The sequence below is a fragment of the Propithecus coquereli genome, unplaced genomic scaffold (assembly GCF_000956105.1).
Source record: "Propithecus coquereli isolate 6110/MARCELLA unplaced genomic scaffold, Pcoq_1.0 Scaffold42, whole genome shotgun sequence".
Lineage (NCBI taxonomy): Eukaryota > Metazoa > Chordata > Mammalia > Primates > Indriidae > Propithecus > Propithecus coquereli.
In genome coordinates, this window is record NW_012149952.1 from 10,466,014 (window position 1) to 10,476,791 (window position 10,778).

Below are 10,778 nucleotides of genomic sequence, written 5' to 3' on the forward strand. Positions count from 1 at the left end.
TAACTGTAGCATTCACAGTCCTTCATCATCTGGTCCCACTCTGTTTTCTAGCCTCACCTCTTGCCATTCTCCCCTCTGTGTCAACCATGCTAGCAGTCTCCCATGCGTACCATTTGAGCCCCCATCTCTGTGCCTTTTACTCATACTCTTTCCTCTGTCCTGGATAAATAATCATGGATCTATGCAAAGATCGAGTTATAAGAATGTTCTTCACAATCTGGGTTTGTATCAGTGAGAAATGTTAAACAGCCTCAATATCCATCAATAATTTATAAGTTAAAGAAATCATGCTAACGTACTTGGTGGAGGGAAGTTTTGCTATATATATCAAAATTACGAATCCACATAGCCTTTGACCCAGAAATTCTGCTTTTAGGAGTTTATCCCACAGAGATACTTGTTCATGCACCAAATGAATGTGTGTTGGTGAGTCATTGCAGTGCTTTAGTCACTCCTATTAGACACTGCAGTGACAGAACTCATTAAACTATTATGTAGAGCTATATTTATTGATGTGGGATGACCATAATAGCTAACATTAATTCAGCTTGCTATGTGTCAGGCACTGTGATAAGTGTTTCTATATATTTTTATCTCATTTAATCCTCATAACAACTCTGTGAGCTAGTTACTATAATAGTCATCATTTTACGGAAGAGGAAATGGACTCACTCAAAGAAGTTAATTTACTTAACCAGGGTCTGACAATAAATCAGTAGCAAAGTGAGATATCTGAAACATATTATGACAAAACAGTATGTATACTATTATTCAATTTTTTAAGAAACAAAAAAGATAGATAAATGTATATGTGTACATATAAAAAGATTGGAAAGAAATACATCAAAATGTTAGCAATTGGATGGTGGCATTGTGGGTGCTTTTTATTTTCTCCTTTTCACTTGTCAGTATTTTCTGATTTTTCTATCAAATGTTGAGGCCAACATGGAAGAAGGAAGTGAAGCCAGAAGGCACACGAATTACTAAATTTGAAAAGTCTAGTGGTAATGCGGAATGATGACACAGATATGAGGGAAGTGTTTTTAGGCTGAGAGGAAAAAACTAGTGGGGAGGGAAAGCTTGCCCAAAGGGCAAGAGGATGGCCCCTGGGGCCAAGTGCAGGAGAAGGCAAGAGAAGCTATTGCTAAGGGCACAAGTGGGAGGGGGATCCTGGAGGAGGATGTATGTCCTTGCCCTGAGGCTGGGGTGGGGGGATGGCCAGGCATGGACTCTTATGCAGAGAAGTGGGGAAGATGAGGGGGAGAGGGGAAAATTGAGGGAGTTCTTGCTTGGTAACCTAGATCCTGTCCTTGAAATCCAAAGCCAAGCTCTCTACTGAGGGGTCTGGGGCAAGGGCAGGGAGGATGTGAGGAAAGGGAGAGAATTTGGAACAATCGCTGAGAGAAATTTGATACAGATATATAAAAGGACTGCCTTGCAGCCCCTGGGGCCCAGCTGAGGCTGGCTGGCCTGGCTTTGTAGCAGTGCCAACTTCATGACCTTCTCCAGCAAGAGGTGGCAGCTCCGGAGCGGGCGACAGAGAGAATGCATGGTGGGGTTCTCACAGGGCTGGGGATTGGCAGAGCAGGTGCTGCCGAAGGTCAAGAGGAGAGTAGGTCCAGGCAATCAACGCTAGCAGAGCTAAAATGGCTGATGGCAGGCTGACTTGGAAGGAGAAAGGGAAGCCAGGTGGCTACTGATGGTCTGTGGGAAAGGAGAGGGGAAGAGGGACAGGCTGGTAGCTGTGGGGCCCTAAGAGTGGCAGAGGGGGACCAATGGGAGGCTGAGGTCGGAGTGCTGTTTCTGAGTTTGAGATGTTGAAGTAGTCCCGCATGGGACCCTGGAGCAAGTGGGAAGGAGCAGCAATGAAACTGCATGATAAAAGGATGTAGGTAGCATTCAAATAACTCTTACCTGATGGAGGGCCATTTGGCAATATCTATCATAATTACAAATACACATTGCCTTCCAGCCAGCAATTCTACTTTGAAGAATTTCTCCTGCAGATACACTTACTTGCTTTTGTGAAACATGCAATGTGTAAAGTGAGTCATTACAGTGTTATCTGCAGTGATTTGATTAGTTTAATAATGTTTCATAAAATGGAATGCTAGGTAGCTGTAAAAAAGGAGACTGCTCTTTACGTGCTGAGGTGGAATGATCTCCAGAATATGTTGTTAAGTGGAAGAAGCAAGATGTGGAACAGTGTGAGTAGTTTGCAATCTCTTTACTAACATATGTATAAAATATCTCTAGAAAATTATTAAAAAACTGTTAATATTGGTTGCCTCCAAGGAGGAAGAGCTGTTGGCAAGTGAGCAGGAGTTGGAAGGAGACTTTTAATTTGTCCTTTTTTTAATTTTGGTACCTTTTGAATTGTGAGCCATGTGTATATATCACTTACTGAGAAAATAATTAAAAACATATCATATATAATTTAATATCTTTTATAGATATTAAATCACTAAAACAAAAGTGTAACAAAAATTTCCACTGGAGATTTGCTTCATACCAGTCAGCTTGCTGGGGTAATGGGTGGGGATTTGGATGAAATGAAATTGATCATATGCTGATAATTGCTGAAGCTGGGTGATGGGTGTATGTGGGGGTTCATTTTCATTTAAAACATGAAATTGCCATTTTTATAGGTCAAAAATGGTGAAATTTCAGCAATTTCATGTGGTTTAAGCTAATGCTGTTCTCACTATTTTTGTAAATTTTTTATAACACAAAAGTTTAAAACAACACACACACAAAAAGAACTCCCACTAGGCCTTTGCAAAGAACATTGGTGTACTTTCTCATCCTGGCTCTTGTATCCCGTAATTGAGTGGAAATTCCCATTCCCACATCGACTTCTGAAACAGCAGTGCTGCCTTGCCAATTTCCCTTTATTATGGAACCCAGTACTGTTCTCAGGATTTTTCCTATTAACGACAATCTCTCCCTGTCCTGTTGTGTGTTAATTGGCTACTACCTTATCCTTATTGTTGGTAAAGCTCATCCTGTTCTCAAAAAATCACTTTTTGAGTTTCTTATGATCACTTGACATTCTCTTCCTGCCTTGAAGTCTATTATTAGCTACCCTAACTAATGTGGGGCCACGCCCTTATCCAGGTTACTTGTATTCATCCATCTGGGGGCTGGTGTCTCTCGGACATTCAGTATACATCACCGCAAAGGTCATCGGTAAGCACACTTGTGTTCAACCTTTCAGCCTCAAGCTATTTTGTTCATGTCTGTGCTTCTTACGTTACCTCAGAGGCTATAGCAACCTCAGCCTGTCCCCCGACACCTGCTAATCCGTGCCTTGTTGTCTGTCCTCAGGAGGCAGGTGGCTTCCTCTTGCTGCTTACAGGCCCAGGCTTCCTCGCTGTGTCCCACAGTCTGTCAGCCATCTCTGCTTGCGTGTCTCACTGGCACGCTGAACTGAATAAGTTTTGCCAACTCTAAGCCTCCTCTTTCCCTCCTCTGTAGAGAGCCCCTCCGACACCCTTCCCCAGGAAGTCTGGATTTAGCATACCTCCTCTGTGTGCTCACAGCATGCTTTATCACCTGGAATTGAACTTGACTATTTGTCCCTCTTGCCCTGGGCGGTGTGCTAAAGATAGAGACCATGTCCTGTTCTCCCTTGGATACCTCACACGCAGCACAGCGTTGGGCACATAGTTAAATGTTCAAAATAATATACTTTTTAAATTTTAATTTCAAATACTTTCAACTTACAGAAAATTGTATGCAAAAGTAGTAAAAAGAATTTTCACATGCCCTTTATCAAGATTCATCTGTTGTGAACATCTTGTTACGGTTGCTTTGTCATTCTTCTCTCTCTACGCACACACATACATGCACACACATTTTTTTCCTGAAACACTTGATAAAAAGTTGCAGACATCATGTCCCTTTGCCCCTGAATACTTTAAAGTGTGTTTCCTAAGAACAAAGACATTCTGTTATATAAACGCAGTAGAGTTATTGAATTTAGGAAAAATAACATTAATACAGTACACTATTGTATAATCTACAGTTCATATTCAAATTTTAATTGTCCCAATAATGTTCTGCATAGCTTTTTTTTTTTAAATACATGATCCAGTCTAGGATCACACATTGTATTTAGTTGTCATGTCTCTTAATTCTCGAGTCTCCTTAAATCTGGAACAGTCCTCAACCTTTCTTTGTCTTTCATGACATTGACATTTTAGAAGAATACAGACCAATTATTTTGTAGAATATAAATATCCCTAAATTTGGGTTTGCTTGATGTGTCCTCATGATGATAGTTGCAATACGCATTTTTGGCAGGAGTGAAACATCAAAGGCACATGATGGTTGTTGGTGATGTTAATGTTGATTACTTGGTCAAGGCGATGTCTGCCAGGTTTTTCCACTGTGAAGATACTATTTTCTTTTTGTATTTAATTACTAACATATGGGGAGGTACTTTGAGCCTATGTGAAGATTATATTCTCATAAAAATTTCACTTACTCATTTTAGGATCCATTGATGACTCTTTCCTGAATCAGTTATTACTTTGGACGTTGCCAAATAGTAATTTTTCTAAGCAATTCATACGTCATGCTTTTAAAAGGCTTATTGGGAAAAAAAAGTAATACCTATGCACTGATTAAATGAATCACCTATCTGTCCTACAGAAGGGATGCCTCCTTTGCAAGGACAGTAGCCTCTGGTTGGCTGCAGGGGTGGAAGAGTCTAGGCAGAGACAAACTGGCAACTTTGGCTCTGAAGCACGTGATACTTTATAGCTCTTAGAAACCTTGGATGAGGCTGGTTCTCCTGCGGCCACCCTGCCTTTATCAGGGCCCAGATGGACTTCATGGCTTTCCTAAGATAGTCTCCATTGCTGAGGGCTAGCAGCAGCCTGTGGGTCCCTGTGGGTCCCATGCCTGCCTGCCCTTGCTATTTTCCATCAAACTTGAGAGCAGAAAGGGTCAAGGGGGTACTCTTGCCTTTCATTTTGACTTATTTGAAAATATGAAATATAATTTGGAATTCCACACAAGCTCTTCTGTCATTCTGGAGACCCACATTTTGAGTCACTTGGATCAAGGCATCGTTTTCATGTGGATTCATGTACAAAAAGGGAAAGGGCACAATGACTACCTGGAGAGCAGAGCGAAATGCACAGCAGGGCTATTTCTGTTTGGGGACTCTATTAGTTTCCTGGGGCTGCCCTAACACAGTAACACAAACTGGGTAGCTTACAACAACAGAAATCTGTTTTCTCACAGTTCCAGAAGCTAGGAGTTTGAAATCAAGGTGTTAGCAGGGCTGTACTCCCACCAGGGCTTGTAGGGGCGGATGGTTCCTTGCCTCTTCCAGCTTCTGGTAGCCCCAGGCATTCCTTGACTTGTGGCTGCACAACTCTAATCTCTGCCTCCATCTTCACATGGCCCTCTTCCCTCTAAGTCTGTCCGTGTCTTTGCATGGCATTTTCCTCTGTGTGTGTGTGTGTGTGTCTCTGTTAAAACTTACCTCTTCTTATAAGGACACAAGTCATATTGGGTTAGGACCCACCCTAATGACCTTATCTTAACTTGATTACATCTGCAAAGACCCTATTTCCAAACAAGGTCACATTCACAGGTTCTAGAGGTTAGGACTTCAACATATCTTTTGGGGGAACATGATTCAATCCATAACAGGGACCATATCTGAAATCCAACTCACTTGAGAACACAAAGTGGAATGCTGTTCTGTATAATGCTTAGCTCAATATAGCAGAACTCTTTGTCTCCCCTGCTCACTTTGGTTTTGGTTGGCTTGCCAACATGTAAGGAAGGAAAATAAGATAGGCAGAACATGCTCAGCCCTCTTGAAATAGACTTAGGACATAATTTTCTAGTGATCACAAGCTATTCATGTAACCATTACATAGAGGACAATAATAAAGAGGAACCACAGTGTACAGAGCTCTGGCCCCTGCATTCCCTCATATAATTCTAATAATTGCTTTATGATATAAATATATTTGTCAACATTCGACAGATGGGAAGCATGAGACCCAGAGAGGCAAAGTTACTTCCCACAGGTCACACAGCTACTGACGTAGTACATTCTGTGCAAGGCAGGATCATGTCTGTGATACATAGAGCCTAGCCCTACGATAGACACTCAGTAATTATTCGTTGGCTGAATAAGTGAATGAATGAATAAATCTGGGACTACAGCTCTGCTCTTCATTGCTCTTTCCACTGTACCTCACAAATAACTGTAGACTGAGGTGTGGTCCCGAGACAGTGATTGGGTTATAGACCTTCTGAATTCTGTGGCAAAAAGCATGTCAGTCTGTAATTGCTTCTTGTTCCTGCTCCATGCCTGATAAACTGATCAAGAAGCTGTTTTGTCAAGATACTTAAACCACTGGCTTCTAATTTTACTTGAGCTGCATAACATTTGTCTAAAATTATGTGTGCACTAAAGGCAGGCCTTGTCACAGGAAGAGTTTTGCTATAACAATGTATCAAGGAAGTAAAGAATTTAGCATGTTACCTTCATATGTTTAAAATGGAATGATGGCACCCGAAGGATGGACATATTTGAAACTCGGACTTAGAGGGGGCGGGGGGGACAAGGGCAACATACGTAACCTAAACATCTGTACCCCCATAATATGCTGAAATAAAAAAAATGGAATGATGAAATTCTCATATGCCCATTTCGGGTCCCTATCAGCATCACTGAGGCAGCCAGGGAAGCTCCGTTTAGCCTAGCCAACAAGGACTCATTGACACACTACTCTGTGCCCAGCCCTAGGCTAGGTACTAGAGGGGGAGAAAGAAGAGAAAGAAGATCTCTCAAGGAGCTTCCAGTCTAGTGAGTGATGTTCCATCCACATGGCAAACAATGAGCAGAGCAAGGAGAAGGCTAACATCTGCTGAGCATCTGTTAGGTGCCAGACACTTTACAAACCTTGTAAGGCAGGTTTTACCCCCCCCCATTTAGCAGATGAGCAAACTGAGGGGCAGAGAGGTTTAGACAACTTGTCCAGGATCATGTATCGAGTAAGTAGTAGAACTGGGATTCAAACCCAGGCCCCTATAGCTCAAAATAAGAGAATACTGTAAGACAACTGATAGTCAAGTGCTAGCTTGCATGGGCCAGTTCAGATGTACTGAAGACATTTCAGGGAGATGCATGGAAAGTATGAAGGCCAAGATGTGGCCTCTGGGAGACAGGGTGTGTCAGGAATCTGACAGCCCGCGCCAGTGCTCCCATCCCAAATCCCTTTATAACCTGCCCTGTAACAACCACCTGTTCCCAGTGAAGGGCTCAGGCTTTGTCTACCTCCTCTTCTGGTGTACTTGGGGAGGGGAGGAGAGGAAGATGGTTTAGATTTCTACGTTCAACTCAAACTGCCCCCTCTCTGAGGCTAGCTGAACTGTTATTCTTTCAAGTGTCTGACCTCCTGGGCCAATTTCTCCATGTGTCTCAACCCCCAAAGCACCTCTCCCTCTGAACTGAGAAGTGCCTCTCATTTCAGAACTATAGGACCCCACACCCTCCTGGCCTGCCCCTCCCCACTTCCTATTGTTATCCTTCTATTCACATCAAAGGGGTGAAAGGAATTTAACATGTTTCTGCTTTTCTTCTGTCGCAGGGAGAAGAGCTGGCTTAGTCAGATATAGAAGTTTCTCAGTCTGCTCGAGCCACTACCAATGGATTAACTCCATCTGAAACATCAGATCCATAGATAAAATAAAAGAAAGGCACGTGCATTCTTTGACTTTTTTTCCCAGTGGAGAAGTTAAGATAAGGAAAAGTTTGTTCCTAAGTCTGTCATTCTAGTTCCCATGAGTCAAGGAGTTATGGTGTATGGGGTAGGCTTCTCTTGAAAGAAAAATCGGATAAATGAAGGGTTTTGTTGGGCCCTTAAAAGAAATACAGGATTGTGCTTGAGGGTTTTTTTAAACTTTTTATTTTGAAATAGTTATAGATTCACAGGAAGTTGCCCTTCACCCAGTCTCCCCAATGATTACATCTCACATGATTATAGTACAATATAAAGGCCAGAAAATTTGACATAGGTACGATACATGTGTCTGGAAGGCTCACAGAAAATTCCAGAAATCCCCTCGTAACTACAGATTCATAGTCTATCGTCTAGCAATTGGGGCCTTTCAAATGAAACTGGTTCATGTGTGGAATTTAGTTCCTGGTTTGATTAGGAATGTGTATCTATGTGATGTCTACAAGGCTCATTCCATGAGATCATCCAAATTGGAGCCTGACTCCCCAGGACTCCTTTGTGGATAGGAGAGCTTTACTGGGCACTCTATAGCCCACGTAATACCATCAAAAAGTAATGAGTCACAGTCATGCTAAGACTGGGAGGCGCTAGCAGAAGTGAAGCCATGGGCATGTCATGGCTAGGGTCAATTTGGATCCCCCATTCTCTCTCCCTTGGACTCTTGACATCTTTCCACTTTGCACGAGCTTTACTTGCTCTTCATTTCACAAAGAGCACCATGCTCTCCCTCAATTGGACAGCAGCACATTCTCAAAGCCAGGCTCAGACCCATTAGGATGGTACGCTTTAGAAGAAGTGACTTCAAACTAATGTCTCCCTCCGCGGCCGCCCCAGAGGTAGAGGTGGGATCAGGAATCTGCCTCTGAGCCAGGAGACACTGCAGTCTGGGCAATAGGGCCCCAGTTCCCTGCTTTCTGAGTAGGGACCCCTGCTTTCCCTGAGGAGAGGAGAATAGGAACAGCGAGGGAGGGAAGGAAGAGAGAATGCAGCTGGCTCTGTGCCCTCCAAGTGCCATTGCTCTGGGTCCACTTCACAGCCTACAACCAAAGGCCTTCAATATGCATGATGAATGCAGCTTCTTGTGTCTCAAGGTTTTCCTCCTCACTAAACAGCCCATCAGTGTGACTTCCAGTGTAGTATCCAAAGTGAAAGATACTTCCAACTAATTTAATAATCTTGATAATCTTGTACTCAGCTGCTTTGGGTTATTTTAAGGGCTCGTTTTTGTGACCACTTTTGTGCCATCTTTTTTTTCAACCTATGCAAAGTGGAAAGAACATAGGGCTAGTGCGTGGTCTGAATGCTGGTCTTGGCTCTGCCTCTGACTCGCTGGGAGGCCTTCTTGGAGAGGGCCAGTAACTTCATCTTTCAGAGCCTCAGTTTCCTCAGCTGGAAAAGAGGGATAAACAATAACTGCCCTTCTGATCTCACAGTGCTGGTCATTGAGATAAAAAGAAGGCCTAGAAAAGTCTTTGTAGGGAAAATATAGTAATTAATACATTATTAAAAGACCGCTAAAAATACTCTGTTTTAAAATGTTCTTCAATGTTTAGAAAAACATTCTTGGGGAGTGGAGGGGAACAAAAAAAAGTAAAACATTCTTAAAATAACTCTTAAAGCCTTATCTATAATATTTTACCTTAGGTGTTTTTTTGTTTTTGTTTTTTGCTTATTTTAACTCAATTCCTAGTATTGTTCATTACATTTTTCAGTACGAGGGCAAGGTTGGCCATAAAATATTATTAAATACATTAGAATGTGGGATAAAGTGATCCAGATAATTATTTACATGGCAGAAGAGATACACTAAGAATTTTATTTCATACATAAAGACAATTAGCTTTGTTGAGCCTGTAGGTTTATTACTTTTTAGTAGGATTACTATTTCACAACAGCAAGTTGTGTCTAGGTCATTTGGTCATAAAGTAGAAAGTCAGTCATAACCCCTGTGGTGGCCTATCACCAGGCCAGTTTGAGAAACTCTTCACCTGGTCTTTTTTTGAGAGGGCAGATTGCCCTGAACTGGATCCCTGGGGCTTTGAGCTGAGAACTTCATCAGATTCCTGCTAGAGGCTAATTAATCATCAAATCAGCTCATTGCAAAACCAAGTAGCCGTGCTGATCCATTAATGCAGGTCCCCAGAGTCATTAGGGCAGCAAAAGAGAAGGAAATGGTCTAATCCCCTCCCAGGACTAAAGGGGAGAAGTTCCTGAGATCTAATGAGTTCCTGCTAAACTGGGGGGTGTGCTCCAGGAATTATGCTTTTTCTACCTTTCCAGTAATATTCCTTTCAAAAAGCTACCCAGAAAACAAAAGGGCCTATTGTATTGCCCAGCAGCGCTCAAGCATTTAAGGCTCCCTTCTTGGTGTAAGCAATTCAGTACTCATGCAGAGCTACAGGCTAAGGCTGCCCACCAGGTTGGAAAGTGAAATAGCAGTCATCTACCTGCCCTTCCTGCCTATATGATGTCAAACTGGTCTAACTGATTTCTTTAAATGCATTTACCAGTTATTTCGGTCTATAGCAAATCTTCTCTTTGTTCAGGGAGAGCTGGTGGTTTGCAATTTGGTTCATATCTGGGTCAACAGTTACTGTCAAGAGGGAGTAACTTTGATAATTGCTCAATTTTTTTGCTGATTGCTCTGAAATATTTAGCTGTCCACATGATGCCATAATAACTGGTTGAAAAGTGAAAAGGCCTTTAAGTGGAGCAATTGATTGCTTGCATGGTAGCAAACAATCTGGTTTTCTGCTGTTGTTGCTGAGATGACTGGTTGTTTTTGTGTTGCGTATGCACATACAATGTCAGTTTCTTTTTTTACTGAGTTGCCCCAAAAGTTAACTCCCTAACCAGAAGGAAGCATGCTATAAATCGTAGACTGAAGCCAGACAGACCTAAGTTTATTAGCTGTAGAATCTTTGAAAAGCCAAATAATATCTCTCTGCTGCAGTTATCTCATCTATAAAGTGGGCATGGTGATATCTGCCTTGTAGTATTGTTGCA